The sequence below is a fragment of the Castor canadensis genome, chromosome 12, assembly GCF_047511655.1.
Source record: "Castor canadensis chromosome 12, mCasCan1.hap1v2, whole genome shotgun sequence".
NCBI lineage: Eukaryota > Metazoa > Chordata > Mammalia > Rodentia > Castoridae > Castor > Castor canadensis.
Window position 1 is genome coordinate 103,388,495 of NC_133397.1, and position 26,641 is coordinate 103,415,135.

A 26,641-nucleotide genomic window follows, 5' to 3' on the forward strand; every position below is an offset into this window, starting at 1 on the left:
ATACTTTGTACTACCCAGTCTGTGATGTCCTGTCATGGTGATCCTGGCAAACTACTGTACTAATAGAGTAGGTGGCGGTGGGAGAGGTTTCAAGAGAAATTAATGTAAGTCAAACTTCAGTGATGAAAAGAGATGCGGACTTTTTTACTTACCAAATCCTGACCTTCATCTCTGGACTCCTTATCATCAATAAGAAATAAAAAGACACCTCTCAAACTCAAGTCTGTGGTTGAAAAAAAAGAGAGAGAAGTAGCAAAGAGAACATTAAATTCACTAAGTACAACTTAAGGGGGCCTTTTCTGGATCCTCTTGTGTCTCTCTTTTCCAACTCTAATTAGATTTTTTTGTTTTTGTTTTTTGGCAGCACTGAGATTTGAACTCAGAGCCTAATGCTTGCTAAGCAGGTGCTCTACCACTTGAGCCACTCTACCAGCCCTTCTAATCACATCCCTTCAATCTTTCACAGCCTTTTCCCAAGCTCCTGCCCTCAGGCACCGCCTTAGAGAGGCACTCACTTGCTTCCGTCCAGAATTCTGATGCTCTCCTAACTCAATGTTCTTCTGAAGGCACAAAGGCCAGAGGCCTCTGGGACATGGGGTGGGGAGGAGTTTCATGAGTTTGAAATTCCCCTGGGAGTCTCTGTCTTCAAGTCATTCAAACATTGCATTCTACTATTTCTATTTCTGTGTGTAAATTTTCCTATCCCATCCAAATCAAATCAAATTAATGCTGCAGACAAATGTGATGTAATTCTGAGCTTTACAAAACCCAATTTGAACTTTTTGTTCAAGTAGAAATGATAAATATCCTGTACACCCCAATCTCTTAAGTCATTTTAAAATACCAGCAGTGCTAAGGCATTCTTCTGATCAGATTTCCCAATGACTAGCCTTTATCCACTGGATACTTAGAAAGGCATATCCCTAGAAAGGCTGTTTATGGTCTCCTATGACACGGCCAAACCTCCCTTCAAAATGTCGTTCTCCTCTGGTCTTGGCCTGAACTCCCTGCCCCGGCCTGCTTGGTTTATGAACATGGGATGTATAACTGCCTGGATCCTTCAATTCTCACATCCTGGGAATGGTAGGTGTTGTGGGGGAGCCAAACAGAATGAGACTCTGTTAGGAGAATCTCCTGCCATTTCTCTTTACCTATTCTAATTCAACCCAAGATAACTTTCACAATCTCTATTAGCCTTCCTGGTAGCTTCATCCCTTCAAGCCCAGCTTTATCCCTTCTGCTGTACCCTCTTTTAATCCTTCTTCAGAGAAGAGGGAACACTCCAACTCCACTTTCTTACTATAAGTCTGTGCAACCAGGTTTTAGTCTTCACTAAAGTGCCCCAAGGTCATGTGACTGTTAGGTCAAATCCCATGGACTTTTTATACCCAATTCTTACCCTTACTTCAGTGCAGACCACTTTGCCTTCTTTTCGTCCTCTCTTCCCTTGTACATGTTCAGCATTTCTAATCCAAATAACCAAAATGATCCCAAATCCCAACTCCTGAACTGTGACATGAACTCCCAAGTGGAAACTTCCACAGCTAACCTCATGTGATGGACTGTAATCAAAACACAAGTGCACTAGCCAGGCACTGGTGGCTTATTCCTAAATATGCCTAGGATTTCTGGGAGACACACCTGGTCATCCTAACAGGAAATTACCTTGAAAATTAGTGTTCCAAGTGAGCAGAATCTGTGGTGCACTGTAACTCTTGGGAGGTGACTGAGTAAGGGTGGTGAGTAGATGAAACTTAATCAGAGTAGGCATCTGTTATTCCTACAGCACACACTCTCATGCCACAGGTAAGAAGAAGAAAAGTTAAAGGTCTAACATTAACTTTTAACATTAAAAGTTAAAGAAGGAGAGAAGTTAAAGGAACTAAAACTGCTGTTCAGTACCTTGAATTTACACTCCTTCATACTACAGATGTGGGTATTACATATCAGGCACTGTTCTAGGCACCAGGGTTATAGACCTGAACAAAAATATAACCCTGCTCCATAAAGCTTACTTTCTAAAGCATTGGCAGTCAAATAAAGAAATACACATGCTATTTGTCAGGTGGTGATATACATCGCAAAAAATAGGGTAGAAAGAGGATGGAGAATAAAAGAGGTGGAATGGAGATTGTTTTACATAAGGTGATTAGGGAAGACCTCTCTGAGAAGTACACATTTGAACAATGCTTGATGTAGGCATTTGGGGAAAAGAGGATTGAGGATTCCAGGGGAAATGAAGGCATGGCTCAACTGTAGAGTGCCTAACTAGGAAGCACAAGGGGACAAGGTCCTGAGTTCAAACCCCAGTATTGCAAAAAAAAAAATACAGTACCAGTTGTGAGAAATATAAAGTATAAAGTTCAAGAGGGGGAACACACTTGGAGTTTTGTTTTTATCTCAAGGCATGGATTTCCATTCCACATGTGGCCTTATTTTACCTTCATATAAACCTGTACATAGGATGAAGCAAGTATTATCCCATTATATGGACAAGGAAGGTGAGGTCAGGGAGGTTGGGTAACTCAACCATTAAAGGAAAGAGCCAAGAGTTAAATCCTGTCTCCTGATTCTAAAGTCCATGCTTTTTTGACTGCATAACACTATACTGGGACCATCACCCTTTTGTCACAATTTTGCCTCACCTTCCTTATTTCTTGGCATCATGAAGACTAAGGTGCCCTCTGGGTTCCAGACCTCTTTTCTTACCTACTCAGTGTACAGTGAGTACATCTGCACCAGGAAGTGGGTAGGTGAGGTCACCTCTAACATATTTAGTGGAGGTGGAGTCTGGGTCTCCATCATCCAGCTTAGCAGCGTCCTCATATTCCCCATCCTCAAGGTCCTCAGTCTCACTGTGCACAGAAGGCAGGCAGAGGGACTGGTAATTGTTGAACTCCCACTAGGCCATCCCTCAATAGGCCAGAGAGAAAAGGAAATTTATCTTCCCTTGGAGCACACTTTGCACTGTGATTCACAATAACTTCAAAGTGGAAATGCAATTAGAAACTCAAACTGATTGATATTTTCTGCTTATTTATAAATAAATAAGTCTTACTGATGGCCTGCCTCCTGACTACACTTCAATAGTGAGTATCCACCAAATGTCCCTGTTCTTCAAGAACATGACTAAAAGCGACTGTTCAAGTAACCCACTCCTTTTCGGACAGCTACAATAAAAATTTAAAACTTTTTGTTTCAGTGTATCTTCTCTGCTCTAGGCTCTCAGGGCTTCTCACTAAAGGACTAAATGTTTAATCTTTAAAAATATGTATTGATACAGATAGGTACTGGCAACTTGAGAGACATTTTCTATGTTTTTAACATGAAGTTCAGCTGTGGACTCATTATACAGTAGTGACATGTTTACTATCCGTGACCCATAGGGCTGGGGATGTGGCTCAAGTGATAGAGCACCTGGTCGCAAAGAAAAGGCCCTGAGTTCAAACCCCATTTCAAACAACAAACAACCTCCCCCCAAAAAAAACCCAAATAAAAGTCTCAACTGTGATCCTGAGTGTAGTTAATAATGCAAACATTCTTTTTCTTATGTCTAGCTTCTTTTTTTTCCCCTCTTCTTCTCCTCTAGTAGGCTCTTTCTCATGGTTGCTACTTCTTTTCTTTTGTTTTGTCTGTCCTCCAGTTCTTCTGGGCTCAGTATGTGCCTCTTTTTGGTGATTCCCCTCCACAAGGCCTGGAATAAGAACCTTAGGAGGAAAAGACCCACAACCAGAAGGTCAGAAACCACCTGCCCCTCTGTGAGTCTCATTGATCCATGAAGCACTCTGTACAGAAGCAATGTACTGAGTATTGCAAAAACCATGCATCTCCAAGCCACCTTGTGTGGTGGGAAATATCGGTAGGACATTTCAATTTACTATCCAGGTGATACATCTCATAGGCAAAAAGGCCACTGTGCGCTAAACTCAGCGAAAGTTCTGGGATGGTAGTTACAGTTATTTTGATTTATTTCATTAGGTACAAGGTACTGCAGAATAGTAAATTTTTTCCATGATGTATGATTAATCCAGAGTATGATTAAAAACATACTCTGCAGAGTATGTTTCAGTTTAGCCTATTTTAATTCCAATTTTTCTACAAATGGATTACATAATTTCTTTGCAAACAAAATAGTTCAACATCATTATTGCGATGATATCTATCATTAAGTGAGCACATGGAAGACACCAAACTCTGTGAACATTACATGTATCATTTATGAGCTATCTCTGTTAATGGCATAGGGTCACCATTCTCAACAGCAGGATTTGATGATCCCTTCAGGGTGGCTTAGAGGAACAAGAGAACTTTTACCTGCATCAAATCACATAATACATTCACCTTGTTTACATTTTTATGATAACATTTTACATGTTTTTATACTAGATTTCAGTTAATTTATTACATTCAACAAACATGTACTTACTTGATCCTAGTACCATTTTTTCATTCTCTTAGGAAGAGAGTTTGAAAGAATTTATGCTTTTACATAAATTAATAGTTCTTACACTGCCTTTCTTTTGGAGTGACTGGCCCTCTTCATTTGGTTTCTCCAAAAGAGTTTTCTGAAGACTCACCAGTTGCTCAAATATTTTTCTGTCTTCCGTACTGGGCTCCTTAGAACAATTTTTTCCTTCAAGTAGGTACATGTGATTTTCTAAGAACATAAAACACACAGAGAAATATTAGACATTGAAAAATAGTTTACTGCTACTCAAAGCAATAACTAGGGTGAACAAGAGAGCAGTCACACTCTAAATGTGCTAAGACCTGCTTGTGATAAAGGGATTTCATTTCATATCATGCTGACACAAATGGGTTTGGGTTCCACTTGAAGGTCCCATACATACACTTTTAAAAGGACAAAACATGGCTTAAAACCATTTTGGTCCATGTAGATACTTTGTGGATCTCTGCTGAGTCTCAAATTTCTCATTCATCCACAGCTATTCCTCAGCACAAATCTCATGGACTTTAAGATTCCCTGATAAAATCTCTAGTTTTTAATTCCATATATACTTTTGATACTCAACATTTCCCCCTTTTTATAATATTAAAAGGAACAAGTGACAAATCTATGAGAAAATGAAAAATCACAAACACAATCTCTAGGATTTGCAGTATTCTTTACAGATCTCTTGATGCACCTTCATGATCCTCACTGAATCTCATGTGTGAAAAAGGGAAGCTGAGACAAAGGAATTAAGGGATGCCTCAACTTCTTAGTGCTAATAAGTGGAAAAGGCAGGACTTTCTGATTCCAATGCCAGTGTGCTCTTTTCAGTAGATTACTGTCCACAGAAAAGCAAAAATGAAGCAAGCTAGCAAATAATGCTTATGATAATAAGAATAAGTACAATAGTGTAATCTTACATAGCACTTTCTGCTATCGGAGCACTATCACAAGTATCAGCACATTTGATTTTTGCAACTGTGTAAAAGGGTAAAGCAGACATTAGTAGCACCATTTTTACAGATGAGGACACAAAGACTCAATGAGGTGGAGTGATTTGCCAATATCATGAATCAAGGGATAATCATCCAAGACCAGCAACCACAGATAGGTAAGATAATGATTTGACAGTGAAATGTATTTAATTGAACATGTTACCAAATAATGTATTGTCACAGCATTATAAAATCAGCTATAAGAATGTTTTCTCTAGAGAATATGAAAGCAAAACATTTTCATTCTCAAGAGATCAATTGTTTCACACTTGTACCCAAATCTAATCAGCTGTAATTCTAATTGACATTTGCTAATTAAATCAGCAAGGGGCTTCCAGTGAGGCACTCTATCAACGGTGAGGGAAAAAAAGAGCTCAGAAGTGTCAAATAAGATCAACATATGTAGCTTCATACTGTAGAAAATTCTCAACTTACAATGTAAACCTGCTTAAAAAAACTGTGGTATTCAAGATAAAGCAGTCCTGCTTTATGTATTAGGGATGCCTTAATTATTACTCTCTCATATTCCTTTACACTATTTTTATTTGCTCTTCCCATTTAATTCTGTAACCAAGAGTAGGCCAGAGCCCACAGGTCTAAACTGCCTCTGCATCCTGTCAGTGGACGATCTACTACACAGGAAGCCTAGATCCATTCATCAAAGACAACAGTCACAATTTTAATCCAACAGGGGACACCTTCCTGACAATTGGACTATCTGAAAAAATATATAATTTTTTTAAGCAAATGGATTAACTAAGAAATATAATCATGTTTCTGAAAACATTGCAATTTTACTTTGTTCTAGGAAATGTTAGGAAAATATGCTGGAATTAATCTAGGTGCATGCAGAAATGGATGTAAGCTTCAGTATTTAAGAACATCAAGTGTAACCTAAAAATATGAGCACATACATCTATTACTTCCCTTACCTGAAACCTCACTAAATGACAGTAAAGTGATTTTAGAAAAGATGAATGTGACAGTTCAATAGCTCTTTGCAAAGTGGAAAGTGCCTGAAGGGATAATAGATTAAGAAGAGTTGTGGAAGCAAAACAACCTAATCCATGGATGACTATGGAAACAGAGAAACTCCCAAGCCTCCAAAAGTTTAGGACTCACAAGTACAGGGCACCATGAGGTGGGGGAACTGAGAAATCTGCACACAAAGCAATGGGACACCCTAGGCAGACTTGCCCCATGGGTTCAGTGTAAGCAAACTGGTTTACTCCAACTCCCACCTCTTCCATGGAAGATATGAGAGGATTCATCTGTGGAAAAAATGAGTTGCCCAGTAAAAAGGCTTCAAATACAGGAATCCAGGAAGGCTCCTGTAGTATGAAGGCTGCCTCACCAACCAGCCATGCTGGGAGCAGGCCCCAGGGCCCATCTACCTGCTCACAGCAGAGTTATCATCTACTACATGGCACTTTATGAGCACTTATAGTCAGGCAGCCTGAGGATATCAGACAGTTCAGAAAAGCTACCAGCAAGAACAAGAGATTCCAAAACAAATTTGTAAAAAGAGGGAGAAACAATTGGAGGGGAAAGAGACAATGCTGTGGGCAGAAGAATCCTTTCTAAGAAGCTATAATAAAGGTCCTCAGGGAAGATTCAGGGAGAATAATAGGCCCTCGAAATAAGAGCAGGATACAATTAAGACAAGCAAAGAACAGGAAAGTGTTTTTGAAGAATATAAATGGGATATTATTATAAAAAACTTAAATATAAAACATGATAGAAGTCAAAGAGCCATATCAGGCAAAACAATACCAACTGGCTAAATCCCATTTTCTCCAGGTATCCTATAAAATCCATACATATCAACAATGTTGACAAAACCATGCCAATCCAGGCCTACTACAAAATTATGTGTCAGGAAATACTATGAATTTCCATTGTGAGGTAAGCAGAGAAATAAACACCCCAAACCAGCTGAACCAGCTGGGAAAGCCACACTAGAATGGTGAGTCAGGCAAAGACTAAATAGGAGGAAAAGCAGTGGGTTTGTAATAGTGTCAGACAGATGAAATTAACCCTGCCAAATGAGGGTTTCACCTGCTGATGACAGCATTGGCTACTAAGAAATTAAAAGGAAAGAATTAAAACTAGATGCAACCAGAAATTTGGGAAAGCACTGCTTTTGGGGGCTGGGAGAGAGACAACTTAGAACGAGGAGACATCCCTTAACATTTTTTGGCAAAGGGAAAGAAGAAAGCAAGTCAAGGCCCTGAATTAAGGACTAATGTTGAAGACTACTCACAGCTGGATGTCAAGATAAGTTAGGCAAGAACATTCCAATTAAAGCCTTCATCTAATAATAAAGTTGGAATAAAGAGATAATATGACTGAGTACTGAAATGCTAAGTTATATCCAACAAAGATAGCTACACACATGCTTTGTTTACTGTGTGCCAACTGCTGTTCTGACACTTTGCATATATTAACTCTTCTACCCCTCATACAACCCTGAGTCCTTGCACCATTTTGTATATATTGAAATGGAAACAGATCAAGGGATTTATTTGAAGTTGTACAGCTAGAACATGAAAGAGCTAGGATTCAGTCCCCCATGGTCTGGCTCCTATTCATTCATTCATTTATTCACTGAATTAAGGTCTCCTTAATATGTTGATCAGGTTGGCATCAAACTCCTGGGCTCAAGTCATCCTGCTTCAACTTCCCAAGTATCTGGAACTTTACAGGTCACATACCACACCTGGCTCCAGAATCTGTGTTTTCATCTATTATACTCCAATACTTCCCAGGCAATTATTTCACTTAAAAATGTCTTCCATAAAAATTATCTTCTGCTGAGCACAGTGGTTCAGGCCTGTAATGCCAGGTACTTGGGAGTCAGAGATCATAAGGACTGCAGTTTGAGGCTAGCTTGGGCAAAAAGTTTCTGAAATCCAATATCAATTTATAAGCCAGACATGGTGGCTGTGATTCCCAGTATGCAGGAGACCATAGGTAGGAGGATCATGTTCTGAGGCCAGCCCAGAGAAAAAACATGAGATCCTACCTAAAAAATATCTGAAACAAAAAGGCATGGGGGTGTTGCTCAAGTAGTAGAACACCTGTCTAGCCTGTGTGAGGCCCTGAGTTCAAAGCCAGGACCGCAAAAAATCCGGCCCTTCATCATTACACGTGATTTTAAAAAATTTTATTATCATTTTTGGTACAGGGCATTGAACCCAGGGCTTTGAACACACTGCAAGAATTCTATCGCTGAGCTATACCCCCAGCCCTTGGGTGTTTTATTTGGAAGGGATTCATGAGCTGTCACTGCCACCTGGTGGCAATATGACTCAATCACAGAAATATTTGAAAGTTGGAGGGAAACCTGTTAAATACAAAAGTGCTACAAAAGTGTTGCAAAAACATGGTAGCAAACATGGCAGTGTCATGGAAAAAGTTAATATGTAGGACTGTTTCAGCTCTTACAGGATCTACCCTAAAAGTCCCCACACTTATTAACTGAAAAGCAGAGTCTTCTTTCTTCCCAACTTCAAACATTTTGAACATAATATTGTTCTCTGATGCAGAACTCTTTAAAGCACAAATGGAAATGATTTCCCAATACTGTGATGCAGTTTCCCAAATCCTTAATACTCCTTTGAGACAGCAGATCACATGAATGGTGGCTGAGATGCAGGGTGTCATCTGTGACCTTAGAACAGAATGAGGCCAAATGAATCTGGTATCTTACATTATTACCTTTTTAGAGAGGTAAGACATATGCTGATGTTCTTCTTATGGTTAAGGATTATATCTAAAACTTCTTTATTTACATACTCTTACAGTACTGAGTACTGAATAAATGCTTCTTAAACAAAACTGATCTCTCTTTTCATTGAAATATTGATCACTCTTTAATATACAACACACATTCCTTTTCTGTTCCTTGTCTATTCCACCAGGATTTAGGCAAAAATAAAATAATAAACTAAGATTATGAGTTCAAAATTTAATTTAAGCTCTCTACTCAATCCAGGATATAAGAAAAATTTCCCAAAATTGATTTCAAATTACTTGATAGTACATAAAAGCACTCCGTAACTATTACATACAGCACCACAAATTTTATGCATATTATTTATGATTTAAATTGCATAGAGACAGTTATAAATAATTCTAAATATCCGGAAGTTTCATTGCAATCACATTTAAAACAACAAAATATCTATTAAGCTTGTAAAACACTATTCCCAGGGTACTTCTTAGGAAGGGCAATTGGAAAGAGGCTTTCATATTTACTGAATTCATGGTGGAAGCAATAACACTACTAGGAATATACTCAAGGGAATGTAAGTCAGCTTACAATAAAGACACCTGCACACCCATGTTTATTGCAGCACTATTAGCAATCACTAAGGTATGGAAACAGCTAAGATGCCCCACTACTGATTAGTGGATTAAGAAAATGTGGCATTTGTGTACAATGAAATTTTATTCAGCCATAAAAAATGAAATTTCATTGTTTGCAAGTAAGTGGATGGAAATGAAGAACATCATCTAACTTGTTAGTCAAGTTCGGAAAGCCAACAGCCACAGATTTTCTCTCATATGTGGACTACAGACCCAATACAAATACAAGAAATATTATGAAAAACAGGTCACACTAAAGGGAGGTCACTAACAAGAGAGGAGGGTAAAAGAAGGAAATTAAGAAGATGAATATAGTTGATGTACTTCCTCTACAAGAATGAATATAGAATTATTATTCCTGCTGAAATCACCATAAGAACGGGACTAGGATAGAAAGGAGAAAAATAGAGGGGATGAACGAATTCAGTTTGTAACACATATATACATGGAAATGTCACAATGAAATACCCTGTACAACTATCTTAAGTAAACAAAAAGTTTTTTTTTTCAAAAATGGGGACCAGGAAGGCAAGATAGGTCCTGTCTTAGGGGTTGGAAACAGTGGAGGGAGGATGTGAGGAAAGGGTGTAGGAGGGGACCAGGAAGGCAAGATAGGTCCTGTCTTAGGGGTTGGAAACAGTGGAGGGAGGATGTGAGGAAAGGGTGTAGGAGGGGACATAGTGGAAATGTTATGAGCTCATGCATGTGAAGGGAAAAACGAGGCCTGTTGAAACTATTCCAGGAATGGGGAAAAAGTGGATAAAGGAAAATGATGGAGGAGGTGAATTCAGCTATGACACATTGTAAGACCTTTTGTAAATGTCACAATGTGCTCTCTGTACAACAATTCTAAAAAAATAAACTGAAACCTATCATGTGTAACAAATGTACCACTCTGATGGGGTGTGGTGATAACAGGTATGACTGTGAATGTGGGTGTCATAACTGTATTTGGGAAATTTCAGTGTCTTTTGCTAAGTCTTGTTGGGAACACACATCTCTAGAAAGTAAAATAAATTAAAAATATAAAGATCCTGAAGCCCAGAGAGAGAAAACAACAACAAAACAAATTCACAGTGGGAAGGACAGCTACCTCCACTGAATGCAGATAAAACTTCTCACAAAAATCACAGAACTCATTCAGGAAATTGCCTGGTCAATGGTAAAGGAGATTAGCATGATGTTCAACAGACTAAAACTTCAGCCTCACTTCTTGGATGAGATCATAGCTTAGATGGGGTGGATAGAAATGTTGCCATGCTAGAAGTCCAGTACCATGACAAACTGTGGCAATGACCTCAATTCCCTCTTTTTTATACTTCTTGGTAATAGACTGACCTTTAATAGAATTATGGAAAAGTGTACTAGTGGTTGGGATGTAAAGTCCTGTCTTGCCTATTATTTGTACCCAGGTAGTCTACCTGCCCTGGAATTCAGAAGAAATATAAAAATGGGTTGCTGTCCAAAGTTCCTAATGGTCAGGAGCTTCTCTTCTCCTCTCACAGAGCCACCCACATGCTCATAGCTGTAGCCTTTACATAGAGGGGGGAAAAAAACAGAGACATCTTAACTCTTTTCAAACACTCTTGGGAATAAAACAAATTTCAGTCCAAAACCAAATGCCAATTTTGTCCTTTTTCATATACAGGCATGCTACTTTAAATCTCATGGAAAAGATCTAAACTTAGGAGGCATTTTGACATTTTACAAGGGGACTGACCATACCATACTGCTCTGGGAATTTATGGAGTTAGTACTCACTGTGATTCTTCCTGTGCCACCTCACTGTCCACTCTATGGCACTTTGTATTTCTGGGAAACAATTCTTATTCAAGCAAGCATGAGCCCTTGGGAGCAGTGAGGGAGCCTGCCTGAAGGCCCAGCACACACCTGTTGATGAAGCACGGGCATTCTCCATCTGTCACTGGGCATCGTGTCAGAAAGGGGAGTCATAACTTCATATGGGCTTGGGTATCAGGGACTCCCCAGTGTGACAATGGATTTCCTGCAGGTAATCACTGGACTAGACACACTGTCCCAGGGAGTATCCAGTGGATCTGAGAGACCTACTCCGGACTAACTTTTAAACTTATAAAGTCTGGAGTTGATACTTCTGCACTGCTGGGCTTTAAATCAACCACAATTATAGCTTTTCCTATTATGCCATGTATGTTTTGTTATATATTATGCAGAGTTCTCAGGTAATAACCTACATTGTCTACTATCTATATAGAAATAATTGATCTTATCTTTTGGAGGGGACATTGTTTTTTTGTTCCCTCCCTTGTTAGAGCGAGCTTTTTCCTCTCACTCCTGGTTATTATTGAACTTAACTGGGTTTAACTGGGGGTGACTGGAGATTCAGAAAAGACATAGGATAGACAGACAGACAGAAAGTGGGGTCAGGTATCTTGGGCACTTGGGTGGAGATGACCAACCCTCATTTCTTCTTTTCCCTGTCTTTATTCTTTAAGGCCTTCTTCCTTGCAGTTCTTTAAAACCTTGCCTAAAATCTCTTTCCTTAGACTCACACTGTCCCATGTTGTCTATTAGCTTATCTTTAGCTTAATTGCTTTTAAAGTCTTTTGCCCCCAGGCTTGCAGCTTTTTTTATTTTAGCATTTTCTGTTTAGCTGTCTTAAAGCCTTGGTGCTCAGACTTGCAAAGTCTTGGTCCTCTGTCTTGCACTGTCCCATGTTTTCTTTGGCTTTTCTTTAGTTTCTTAAGCCTATGTTAAATTTCTTTCTTTAGCTTAGCTTTGCTAAGGCCTGTGTTAAAGTTCTCAGTGCAGACTGTCTATCAGCCCCCCTTCAGCAAGTTCCCTTTAGCAATTCTTTTCCCTTCAGGAATTCTTTTCCCTTCCAAAAGCTTCACATACCAAGAAGCCCAAAGCAAAAGACCCAAGCCAAAGCTCAAAGTAAAAGCCAAAGGCAAAAAGCAAAAAGCCTCTTTTCCTCCTTCAGGGGTCTTTTATAAACAGCCATAAGTGGGGTACAGCAGCAGCTCTAGGGTAGGGGTGTGACTTTGTAACAGGAGAAACCTGTGTTCCTGCTTCTGAACACAAACAACTTAGGAGAGACAGCTGTTCTGCTTCCAGGGCTGTGCTAATCTCGGAAAACCAGGTGAGCTCCATCTGATTTGCTTGTGTTCAGTTTTCATAGGCTTTAATCCACTGTCCACAGTCTTTTCCCTGTTTGATTTTTGATATCTCTATAATTCAACATTCTTTTCTTTTTTTGAACTCAGGGCTTTGTGCTTGCAAAGCAGGCACTTTACACTTGAGCCACACCTTCATCCATATATTCTGGTTATTTTGGAGATGGGGGGTCTCATAAACTATTTGCTGCATCTTGCCTCAAACCATAAACCTCTCCAACTCAACTGCCTAAGTAGCTAGGATTACAGGTGTGAGTTACTGGCACCCAGCAATGTCCATCATTTTTACTTATCCTGAGTAAGTGCTCAACTGTGGAGTTGAATGTTTCAAGACACTGAAAGTTCTCATCACTGAAACTGTTCACAGTGCATTTTTAAAACACTCAACATTTCTGCAATATTTGCTCCAGTGAACCATAATTTTAAGTCACATAACCAACAGAAATACAGGCATTCATTTCTACCCGTGTGTCTCTACCCCATTGTCAATCCCTGCTTCACACACAATCCCTTTACTTCTTGTCTTCTTTCACTTCTGAACAGTGTTCTTGCACTGCTTTCCTGTCTAACATTCCCACCCCATATATTACTCTTCATGGACCTGTCTGGCTGTGAAATCCAAAAGGCTTATGTAGCTTAGTAGCAAAGGTGAATCACCTCTGAAATCCATACGGTCTTGGAGAATACCCAACATCTGGGTCATATGGGAGAAAAGTAAAACCCAATGACCTCTGGCAAGAAAAGGAAAAGGAGAAACTGCCAACTGTAGTAGTACTTAAGGTGAGTTTCCCTCAGATGAAACATACCAAAAATACAAGTTTATAAGTAAATGAATGCTAAAGTAGAAATATAAATGTTACATAATTTAAATACTTTCTCAGAAACTCTAAACAATTTACCTAAATAATATTGCCTCTGCATATACCTGTATCCTTAAGAGTGGCAAATCTTAAACTAGTGTTGATTTCTTGGGTGCATGTGTCAATGAGTATGAGAAGACCAACAGTAACTAGGAGCTCTTTCTGGAATACCAATTAACTCAGTCAAGAGAAATATAAGCTTTCATTTCAACAGCAAAATAAATGTACACATGTACATGTGCTCTTCTCCAACTCTAACACACTCATGGTAGATATATAGATAGTAGAGTCAATAAAATACAGAAAGAAATGCAATTATTTAACTTATACATTCCAAAGGTTGGGCAGTTTTGCCTAATCTGAAGTTTTAGTTTAGCTGGGGCTACCCCTGGGGCAATTTTCCCAAAGGAACAAATTTGAAATCCTGAGAATCTGGGCTTTTTCTAGATTCCACTTTTCCTCTAATGACTTTTTCTAGATTCCACTTTTCCTCTAATGACTAGGAAGTCCAGGCCTAAACTGGACACAGGTCACCAAACACTAACTAAACCTGGTCTTTGATGCTCAACTCACGTCTCTGGGAGGGGTCCCACAATTTCTCCTTGAGTTTAAATGAAACCCCTCAGGTTAACAAAAAAGAATTTGTACCAAGCCCTTTATGGTGTACTGATTCAATGCAAGATGCTAGCAAGCAATTATAAAAGAAATGCTCAATGTTGTCTCTGTCCTGAGGTTAAGATGCATGATTAACCAGATAACAGAGTAAGGTCTACAACTGCCAGTGCTGGATTTGGATCCTAAGTGCTATAGTAATTCAGGAAAGAAAAGGGTGATCATGGAGCAAAGGCAGGCATGTAGTTGCAGATTAGGCAGAACATTAGTCATGGTGCCAAAAAAGGGAAAATGTGATTTAGTCTCAAGAAATCAGCAAGTTCCTCATTATTCAGGTCTGAACAGTCACTAGCCCGGCAATAAATGTGAACCTGCTCCTACCTGGAATAAAGGAATGCCAGCAGCTTATCCAGTGGGTGTAGTTTCCTGCTAGCCTCAATCAGGTGGTCTTCAACTTCAAAAGGCTCTGGTTCCACACCTGGTAAAGAGAAAAATCCACTCCCAATAGTGTGCCCTCAGTCAGAATATACTCCTTAAGATGAAAAGCCAATATTTAGGGTGCAGCAAGAGCATCCACACTTCTTCAGCTGTGGAATGTGCCCCAGCCTCATCTCTGTTGCTAATCTGTTTATAATTGCTTACATGACAATCTCAGGGCTGTTGATCACCAATCACAGAGCCCAGCACACTCAAAAAGTCTAACAAATTCTTATCTAAGGAGCAAACCTCTTCAGGAAACTGAGGCACAGGGAGATGCTAGTAGTTTAGAAAATAAATAAAGAGGGCTGGATATGGTGGTGCACTCTTGTCATCCCAGCTACACAGGAAATGAAGACAAGAAGATCATGGTTTGAGGCCAGCCTGGATAAACATTATCAAGATGCTATCTAAAAAAAAAAAGAACAATCTGAGTACGGTGGCACGCAGGCAAAAGCACAAGAACCTATCTGAAAAATAAACTGAAAGCAGAAAGGACCGGGGATTGTGCCTCAAGTGATAGAGCACTTGCATAGGAAGCTCAAAGCTCTATGTTCAAACCCACAGTACCGTCAAAAATAACTAAATAAATGAGCTCAAATCTGTATCTATTTAAGATGTACTTCATATCATTACATGGCAAAGACTTCCTTGAAATGACTACAGCAGACATCCACATTAATCCTTTCTACACTTGAAGTTCCATTGCCAGAGGCCCCGGAATTGTCCCAGAGGCTTCCATCAGAGCATAATAAAGCCCCAGTTTAAGTGAAAACAAAAACAATGCACATCAAATTTATAGGAGGGACTTAAGAAGTTCTCAGAAGGAAACTCAATGAAGTTGGTAAGATGAGGGGAGGCAGCAAAGGAGACTGAGAAGGAAAAAGTGCTCTCCAGAAGCTGAGTGCAGAAAGGGCTTACAAGAAGAAGAGGCTAACTGCACCATGAACTGACAACCACTGGCTGGGAAACACAGAGCACTGGAGAACTTGGCAGAGTGGTGACCAACACGATGGGAAATTGATTGATGAAGAAATGCTCAAATAAACCCAGGCTATGACATATTCTGTAAAATCAATCACTGGCTTTGACTCTCTAAAAGTCTTAGGATCATGGAAGACAAAAAAAAATCAAAATGAAGAAGCTCAAAAACATTTCTAGATTATAGGAGAATAAACAGGCCTGACAAATGCAACACAGGAACTGTGTTTGGATCTTAGATTTTTTTTAAAGTCAAAGAAGGCTAGGGGTGGTGGTGCATGCCTGTCATCTCAAACTACCTTGTAGGCAGAGACAGGAGGATTACAGTCTAAGGCCAACCTGAGGAAAATCATGAGACCCTGTCTCATGAAAAACAAACTAAAAGCTAAAGTACTGAGGTGTGGCTTGAGTAGTAGTGTGCTGGCCTGCCAGCTTGAGGCCTTGAAAATGAGAGAGAGGGGAGGGAGAGAGAGAGAGAGAGAGAGAGAGAGAGAGAGAGAGAGAGAGAGAGAGAGAGAGAGAGAGAGAGAGAGAAGAAGAAAAAGAAGGAGGAGGAGGAGGGGAAGAAGAAGAAGAAGAAATGAGACTAATAAACAGAGTAAATATAGGCAATTCTTTTGAAAATGTTTTCTATGATTTTGACCACAGAACTGTTCACAAAAAATAATACAGGAAAGGGAACTGGATTACCATCAGACAAATATGGGTGATCCACATAATTTTGAAGCTGGGACAACTGTCTTTGCCACCTCATTTTCAAATGTATCTGAAATTTTAAAAAAGGAGAGAAAAAGGTGGACTACTAAACCAAACCCCAAAATTGTCATAAATAACTTTACTGGTTTCCTCATATGCCCATCAAATTGTATTAACTTCTTGAATTATACCAAACTACATTGAGAAATAACAGCACATCCATAGGAAATTGTCTTTACCATCATCTTGTTTTGAGAAGTCTGTATTGAATTTAGTGGTGTCTTTTCTTTTTTGCAAAATTCTCAATTCCCAATTTGTTCTCAAGTCAAAAGAGCAAATCACACCAAACCAACCAAACAAAAAAAACCCAGTAAATAGACCGTTCCACTCCTGCCCCTTACTTCCTACTCTCATTTCCTCCCAGTGAATTTGATTCAACAAAAGAGTTTTGCAATTTGCTAAATATCTGAGAGGACAAAGGCATGACTGGGGCATTTAAAAACATTTGCTTAATTAAGGGAAACTGGGTGAAAGAAAAATAAATTTCATGACTTACAACAACCAAGTCTAAGCTTACTCTTAAGATAGTCTCACTGAAGATGAACTGAGTAACATTCAGACTATAAAATTGTACCTGCATTCTTCCTATACAAATGAATAGGATTATAGAATATTTCCTTACATGAAAATCACATGCTCATTTAGTTTCCAAATAGACAAATGTCTGCTGATTATTGAGATCTTTCATCAAGATGGCATTGTAGTATTTTTCTGCAATGCTGACATGCCATGATATATCGCTACTTCTATCTTCTTGGGAAGCTCAGTAGCTACCTCAGCTTTCACCAACTCAGCAGAAAAAACATCCAGGAGTGTGGGACAAAAGTAGGCAAGGCACTGAACTACTACAGAACACACTGCAATGTTTTAATGTTCTTGCTCCTTTTCATGCTATGTTTTGGGTCATTATTTGTCACAGCACAGATGCTCCTGGATTTACAATAGGATTACAGCCTTATATACCCATTGCAAGTTGAAAATGTCATTAAGCTGATAATATGTTTAATATAGCTATCCTACTGAATACCAATACCTTAAAAGTGCTCCAAACTCACAGTTCGCCTAACTCTGCAGCTGGGTAAAAAAATCTAAGAGGAAGTCTATTTTACAGAAAGAAAAAGAAAAGCTGAGTTATTTTGTTTAATTTACTGAAGACCTTCATGAAAACAATGCTGGCAACAAGCACACTGTGGAGGATCAGTCATTTACCATCAAGATTGCTGGCTAATGGGTAGTTGTGATCCACTGGTGCAGCCCAGGTTCATAAGAAAGCATTTCTTACCACATATGGCTAGCCTGGGAAGAGATCAAAACCCAGTGCTTTTTTATAGCTTTAGAGTATCCCACCATGTATATATCATATTTTCTTTATTCACTCATCTGTTGGTGGACATTGTAGTTTCATGTCCTATTATGAACAGAGCTTCAATAAACATGGGTGTGTAGGTATATTTGACATACTGATTTCATTTCTTTGGGCCATATACCCAGTAGTGGAATTTTCTGGATTGTATGATAGCTCTTTTTTTTAGTTATTTAAGGAACCTCCAACCAGTTTTCCCACCAGCAGTGCATAAGAACTCCCTTTCTCCATATCCTCACCAGAATTGATATTTTTTCTTTTGGGTAATAGCCATTCTCACTGGGGTAAAATTGTGTTTCACTGTGGTTTTGATTTGTATTTCCCTGAGTTAATCATTACCCTTCACCGAGTTCTTCTTCCCATCTTCTTCTCGAATTGTGACTAGCTCTTAACCGAAAAACTGGAAACACTCAAAAACTTGATTCTTAATTGTAATCTCATTTCCTGGGTATTTTTGCATCTAGTCTTATGATCAGCATTACACTTCAGAAATATAGGGAAAGTAACATTGCCCCACTTTATAGCAGATTTATGTAAGTTTCAGAGAAACAAAGCAATTTCTCTAAGGTCACACAGCTGAATAAAAATGCTGCCAATATTCAGATTTTATTCTTTTGACTTTAAGTTCCTTGTGTTCCTTCACCAAGTTTCATGAACTTCAAAAAACATCAAGAATATGTCCCCTATTAGTAATTAAATGCTAGTTAATTAGTAATGAAATACAAGGTTAGAAAAAAAGCAATGGATATTAGGCCAAGAAGGTCAACCTCTAAACAGACATAAACAGAAACTTATACTATTAGAGTAACAGACAATATGAGAAACCCATATCCTCTGCATGTACACATGTATGCATACCATGTTTTGATATTTAAAATAATATATTTATTTCAAAAATATGAATGCATGTGTGTTTGGGTTCATACATGTGTAGCAAAGGATATGGCAGCAAATGACAATGTACCAAAGTGTTAATATAGGAGGAGGATTTATTGCTGTGTTTTCTTTTTTTATCTTCCTTTATTTGATTGGGGGGATAAAAAGAGCACACTGCTTTTGTAATATGAAAATGTGATAATTGAAATAACACAATCAACTAACACTGATTAAATGGTTTTGCAATTGCCCTCTTTGTAAATGGGCAGTTTCTTTTTAAAATGTTTAATTAATGTCTACCAATTCATGCCTACTCTGTTTAAAGGACAAAATTTTCAAAGTACTTCAACTATGGGAACCGGGTTTTAAAAAAATGTGTTCAATAACTCATCATGATTTACATGTTCACCAGTCACTACAGTCCTAAAACATGGATTAACTTGTTGATTCACAGTAGTGTCTGTGAAAAAGACATGGAAAGTTATAATTGGGTATAAAAGGTCCAGAGACAAACTCTATAGTATTGTGTAAATGTTCTTTGTGCATAAAATACTTTGCAAACTTATTCCATGTGATTAAATACTATCATACATAATTTTTCATGGCACCCTTGCTTTGTAAATACTCTATAAGGATGCAGCATAGACTATATAACTAAATGACTCAGTTTCACATTTAGGTTACTTCCAACTTGTGCAAGCAAACTGAAAATAATGTTAAGAAGGAAAAAAACTAAAAAGAACTACCTTCCCATCTCTCAGCCTAATACACAACATTTTTTTCTAACCTTGTAGCTATCTTCAAACCTCACCTGAAAAAGGAAAGCTGAGAGGACCGGAACAATCTCCCCATGTCATCCTCTGAACAAGAAAAGGCTTTGAAGAAAACTGCAACAGAACTCAGTATCCCCACATCAAATTCTGGTTCTTGTACACCTGTGTCTCTTCTCCCATTATAAATTACTAAAGTGGTCCAGTGTTTTATGAAGCAGACTTTTACAAGGACAGAGCCCAGGAAGATGACAACTGCCACAGTTTGATTGGGTCAACTCCAAAACTCAGGTGCTGCCAATGTGATGGTCATAAGAGGCAAGTCTGTAAGAGGTGACTAATTAGGCCCCAGAGACTCTTCCTTTGTGAATGGTATCAAGGCCCTTTTAAAAGGATCATTGTAGCCAGGCCCAGTGACTCAAACCTACAATCCTAGCTACTTGAAAGGTGGAGATCAGAGGACCACAGTTCAAGGCCAGCTGGGGCAAAAAGTTCATGAGATCTCATCTCAAGCAATGGCTAGGTGTGATGGTGCACAACTTTCATCTCACCTTTGTTGGAGACACAAATAGAAGAACAGTAGTCCAGCCTGGCCCAGGCATAAAGCAAGACCCTATTTCAAAACTAATCAGTGCAAAAAGGCTTAGAAGAGTGGCTCAAGTGGTAAAGTGCCTGCCTAGTATGCACAAGGCCCTGCGTTCAACACCCATTATGGCCAAAAGAAAAAAAAAGAGGTACTGAACTAGATTGCTCTTTCTTGGCATTCTGCCAAGTAAAGGAACATAAGAAAGCCCATACCAAATTCTAGCATCTTGATCTTGGACTTCCCAATCTTCATAACTATGAGACATAAATTTCTGTTCATTATAAATTACCTGGCCTATGGTATTAGGCACAAATGCACTAACATGACAACTTCCTGGGGAAGGGACACTAAAAAGAAGGCAAAGGACACTTTGAAGTACAGGGTGCCCTACACAGGGACATCAGTCTTTGAGACATATAGACACTGACTGTACCTGCACTAAAACTCTAAAATCTGCATTTTATAGGCCAGTAAATTTAAGATTGAGCTTTAAGATTTTCTTCCGAATGTCCTCTAAAGTTAAGTAATTTTTAAGGACTGAAGACCAAACTTCATCATCACAGAAACTACCATGTGTGATCTCACAAGTGAACAGGCCAGTATTGGGTCTATAGTCAGCAGGATAGTTCAATTCCACCGGCTCCTCAGGAAAAAGAGCAGATACTTCTCATCTACTTTGCCAACACAGGGCAAGGGAGCAAGGGAAGGAAACGAGAGCAAGTGTACCACATCCAAAGCATGACAAGGACAAGATATTGAAGGTAATACTTGAGGGTATGCAAGTGGAAGCTTCATGACTCCATGTGGACTGTAAACTTTTTAAATAGGTAAATGGGGAGAAAGGTATAATATATCTAATATATCATCTACCGCAGGCAAGAATTGTTAAGTATTTTGAAAACAAATCAAAGATAATTAAAAGAGAGCTGAAACATTTCTAAAACTGCAGTGCATTTTATAGGGGTCTTACTTATTTCATAACCAGATTTTACTAAACATTACCTCCTACATAAAAAGAAAGAGAAGGTAGGCTATAATGAATACTACTTCCATCTCCTAGAAAAGTGTTCACTTAGAACTATAGAAATGTAACTGAAAAATATGTTATAATTTAAAAAATTTGAGACAGTCTTGCTATGTAGCTCAGGTTGGCCTTGAATTGAGATCCTCCCACCTCAGCCTCTGAAATGCTGGGTTTCTGTGTGCCACCCTGTCCAGCTAGTATTTTTTATAGAGAGGAGGAGGGAAGATGAATAGGTGGACTCAGAGTACTTTCATGGCAGGGAGTTGTTATGCCTGACACTACAATGGTGGATACACATCATTACACAGTTGCCTAACCCCACATAATCTACAACATGAAAAGTGAACTCACAAATTAGGGACTCTGGGTAATAACTTACTGCTCTGATGGAGGATGTAAGTAATGCGGGGAGGTTATGTATGGGAGGAGGCAAGGAAATATGGGAAATCTGTATCTTCCATTTAATTTTGTTGTGAAGCTAAAATTTCTCTAAAAAAACAAAGTCTATTATAAAGGGGGGAGGTCATATAAAACCTAAGCTTACCTCTGAAATTTCATATGCAATTGGTAGCTTTAGTTTTTCCAATCTGTGAACTCATCCACAATAAGAACACTCCAAGAGAAGCTGTACAAGGAAAACCAAGCTTTCAGTTTTGTGTAACTCAAACGAGTATCCCACAACCAAAATTGCAACTATTGTTGACTAACAATATGCACAGCATATTAAAAACACACCAGAACCATCTCTCTATCTGAGGGGCAACTATGTGCATAAAATAACATGTGGATAAGTTAGTAAAAGGGAATATCTTTCCAAGGTGGAAAAAACCTACCCAGAAAGGAAGGAGATAGAAAGGGAAAGGAGACATTTATACCCTCCTACTTTGTGCCAGACAATGGGTTTGTATCTACAGAGCATGCAGAAATAATTCAGCTAACAAGGAGACTAACGTTCAGGCAGGTTATGTGACTTGGTCAAAGTCAAAAATATAGAGTTGAGATTCAAATCCACAAGATTAGGACACAGGTGTGCCACAATAGTAAAAGAAGTGGAACTTTGGCAGGTGATGGTGGCTCAAGCCTGTAATCCTGGCTACTTGGGGGACAGAGATCAGGAGGATCATAGTTGGAAGCCAGCTTGGACAAATAGTTCAAGAGACCTTATCTCAAAAATCCCCAATACAAAACAGGGCTAGTGGAATTGCCCAAGTTATACAGTGCCTGCCTAGAAAGCATGAGGTCTTGAGTTCAAACTCCAGCACTGCAAAAAAAAAAAGAAGTGGGATTTTAAAAGATATGGTATATATCCTTTTGTAAAGTGTGAAAATTGTACAAAAAATAGCAAAGCAGAAGTTATAAGATTTTTACCTTTAATTTTATTTTTAAGTATTATGCAATCACATTATGAGATTTTACATTTAAAAACTAAGTATACATACATACAAGTGAAATAGAGGTCATGGTAGAAAATTTCCTCAAAAATTAGAGACAGATCTTGTGCAGAGAAGCCTGCCTTCTCTGAAGTTATGGAGAAAGTTCAGAGGACAGATGAGAGCATAGGTGCATCCTGCTACCATTCACCTGCTGCAAGTGGTGCAGGTGGAGGAAGAACTGTGGTCCAAGGAGAGTATAAGAAGTCCCTGGAGAGTGCAGGGGATGCATGTAAGTACAACAGAAGTGAGGGTGCAGATGAGGGTGAATAGCAGTTAAGATAAACTGTGAGTCTCTGTGGTACAGAGATATTCTAAACAAGTTAGATTCTATTCCATTATGAAGGACTGGACACTTAGGTTTTTACATGCACAGATCCAAAAATGCTTTTTTTCAAGAAATTTGGATTGTAGCTCAATAAAAGGAAGTGGGTGGACTCATTCATAAAAGTACAATCTTAAGGGTGCTCCCTGGAGAGAAAGAGGTGGACGGAGTTTCAACAGTGAATGACAGACAGTCCAAGAGAGCTAATTCTCTCAGTCCTAAGATTTTCCAAATCTAGTGTCCAAAAGATTTGAAATTTCTTATATTGCTAACATCATAGCCTTCACTATCCATAATAAATCTCTTTAGTGCAGAGATTATGTTTCCTTACTGCTTTTGGAACATGCAGAAGTAGACAATATAACTTTAATAAACATATTGAAAAATACATCTATGTTGCTGGGTTTTCAACTATGAATTAATAATATATCTGTCCCTCTGTGACTTAGGTTCTTCAAGCCACCTAGAAATACATTCAGAGCAGATTATTTGAGATAAAATGACTGTATTTCTGCTGAATAATATGACTCGCCAGTGTGTTTAGATACTTTAAGAAGCTGTCTTAAAAAGAGGCTCCCTAGCACTGGGTGCTGAGTTTGTATATCTGCCTTGCCATTAATTAAGAAATTAATGTGGCTTTTGTCTATAATGCCAGCTACTCAGGAGGATGAGATCAAAAGGATTGTGATTCTTGTGATTCCAGGCTAACTCAGGAAGAAGGTTAGTGAGAATATAGCTTAATAACTGAGCCTGAGTGTGGTGGAACAAATCAGTAGAAGGTTCAAGGTCCAGGTTGGCCCCAGGCAAAAAATTGGAAACCCTTTCTGAAGAACAACTAAAGCAAATAGCCTGGAGGCATTGCTCACATGGCAGAGCCTTGGTGGGCTGCCTAATCTCTTATTTTCCTCAACTGTAAAGTTGATAATACCTGCCTACTATAGTTTTTGATAAATTTATGGGATGATTTATATAAAGTACTTAAAAACATTTACATTCTAATCATATTGCCTTTTGAGACTTCTCAAACACAGCACTGCTCTGTGGGTTTCTGGTGCTTCTTATCCCTGTATTGCATTTTATGTCTTCCTAGGGGTGCTCCATGACTTAGTTTCCTGTTATTGTCAATAATTCTCAGAACAGTTCTTTCCCAGTGAGAGACCAAAAAACGATAAATTAGATATTAAGAAAGAAAATGGGGCTGGGAGCTAGGCTCAAGTGATAAAGCATCGGCCTAGCAAACACAAGGACCTGAGTCAAAAAAAAAAGTATAAAGAGGGGTTGGGAGGGGTAGGTCAATGGTAAACACTTGTTTAGCATGTACAAAGCCCTGGATTTGACTCCCAGCAGTGTCAAAATAAGTAACTAACTAACTAACTCAATGAATAAATAAATGGGTAAAAAGAAAAAGAAAGGGAAAGTATACAGTCTTCTCATGAAAATCAAGGTAATATGCTCACTTAAATGAAACAAAACAAAACACTGGACAGAAGTAATAAAACCTATGACTTAGTCTTGTTAGGACCCGGAATCCTATTCCCCCGAGAGACAGAGAGCCAGGCGTGAATGCAATCAACAAAGCAGAGTTTATTGGGCTGGCTAGCCAGGGTCGAGCTCCCACACGGACAGGCAGGACCGGTTAGGAAAACACGACCCTGAGCCTCTTTAGGGGAAATCTTATATAGACCGCGGTGGTGTGCATATTTTCGTTATCAACATTGGGCAAGCAGGCAGAGCACATCTTGCACGTACCTCACATCTTGCACGTACCTCACATCTTGCCCGTACCTCACATCTTGCTCGTACCTCACATCTTGCATGTACCTCACATCTTGCACGTACCTCCCGCTCACATTCCTCACATTCTATATGCCCTAACCACGCCCTGCCGCATTGCTTATCTTATCTACACGGGGTGTTTGGTACTGGTTTCTCCAACAAGGGGGTTGGGGCCCGCTGAGGCCTCCTATTCCTTTCATTCCCCCCTTTTCTTATGGCCTAAATTGAGGAATCATTCTCAAGGGGATGAAGAGCCTGATATTGTTGGCGGAGGACCAGAAGTTGGATAGTATTAATTCGACTTTTGACAAAAGTCATAAGTCGGTTTAGAATCCAGCGTCCTATGGTAACAAGTAATAGGATGATTATTATTGGCCCTGCCAATGCAGATAAAAGGGTAGCCAACCATGGGGACTGGTTAAACCAAGACTCGAACCAGCTTTCCCCGGCCTCTCTTTCTCGTTTTCTTTGTTTTAGACTCTTTCGAAGTTTAGACATGGAGTCACGAACAACTCCAGTATGGTCAGCGTAAAAACAACATTCTTTCCCTAGAGCAACACATAGTCCCCCCTTTTGGAGGAACAACAAATCCAGACCTCGTCGGTTTTGAAGTACTACCTCAGACAGGGAAGTGAGGGATTTTTTTAGGTGGCTAATGGAGGTTTCTATTCTCTCTATATCTTTGTCTATGGCTGCGCGCAGCGAAGACATCCCTTTATGTTGAGTGGCCAGGGAGGCTATGCCGGTCCCTGCCCCAGCCACCCCTAAGCTAAGCAGGGTAGCAATGGTTAAAGTAGAAATAGGCTCTCTCTTTTTTTTTTTTTAACCATTTTTGTATTTTAGTATGAATATAGACTCTCCTCTGAATGATAGAGGATGCGGGGCAGCACAACCACCATGACACAAAATTCTTTGGAGCTGTTAAACACCTTAGTTGATAGGCAAGGGGTGAGCCCAGACCGTGAGCATAGCCACCATCCCTCGCCCTTTGGAACTACCCATTTAATAGTGCTGCCCCAGTTGTTGTTTCCTTTTGTAACAACAGTACATAAACCTTGTCTATCCCTTGGCACCTTTCCTAAGCAGGTTCCTTGGCCACTTACCTGTCATATGGTTAAACCTCTTTTACGGTTTCCCCAGGCACATTGGGTGGGGTTGTCACTAGTTGAGTTATCATAGGTGATATTTAGCCCTATTGCCTCATAGAATGGGGGCCTCACATTGTAGCACAGCCAGCAGGAGGTAGTCATGTTAGGGTTGGTGTGGTTTAACGTCAGGAATGCAGCATCCACCATGTCCCAGAGGGGGTCTTTAGACCCGGTCCTGAGACTGGGTTTTGGGTTTCCCCTGGGAGGGCGGGTTTTTAATGGTCTTGGAGTTGTTACATTAACCAGAGCTGTGGTAAAGGAAAGGTGGTGAGTTGTGGAAGGTTGGGGAGGTGGCTTTATATAGGGTGGCCTAAGTACCCTATTAGGGCCTAATGCTGTGGATGGTGGCCCTGTGGGCTCAATTTTTAATCTGACTACTATGGTTGAGCCAGGATATCCAGTTGTATAAAACACAAGTCCCCATACCTTTTCTTGTATCCACCCAGGGGTGTCCTTTTTGCCAGCTTCAGTGAAAGTGACCTTGATTCTATCTAGATCTGTGGGCCAGCAACCCCGGTTGGAACTCGGAAGGCTTTGGCCCCCAAAACCTGTGCCCCCCATGAAAATCGGGCACCCCCCCATTGCCTCTCCAGGGTGTTATCCTTGGTGCCCCATTTACAAATGCAAATGTGAGCAGGTCTGGCTTTGATACAGCCCATTTCGAGTCACCATCGTTAGATGTG

At 39.5% G+C, this 26,641-nt stretch overlaps 1 pseudogene; it reads right to left on the reverse strand.

The window, feature by feature from the left end:
* Positions 1 to 2,713: 2,713 nt before the first annotated feature.
* Positions 2,714 to 26,617, reverse strand: LOC141414742 (chromodomain-helicase-DNA-binding protein 1-like; annotated as a pseudogene).
* Between the last annotated feature and the right edge of the window lie 24 nt (positions 26,618 to 26,641).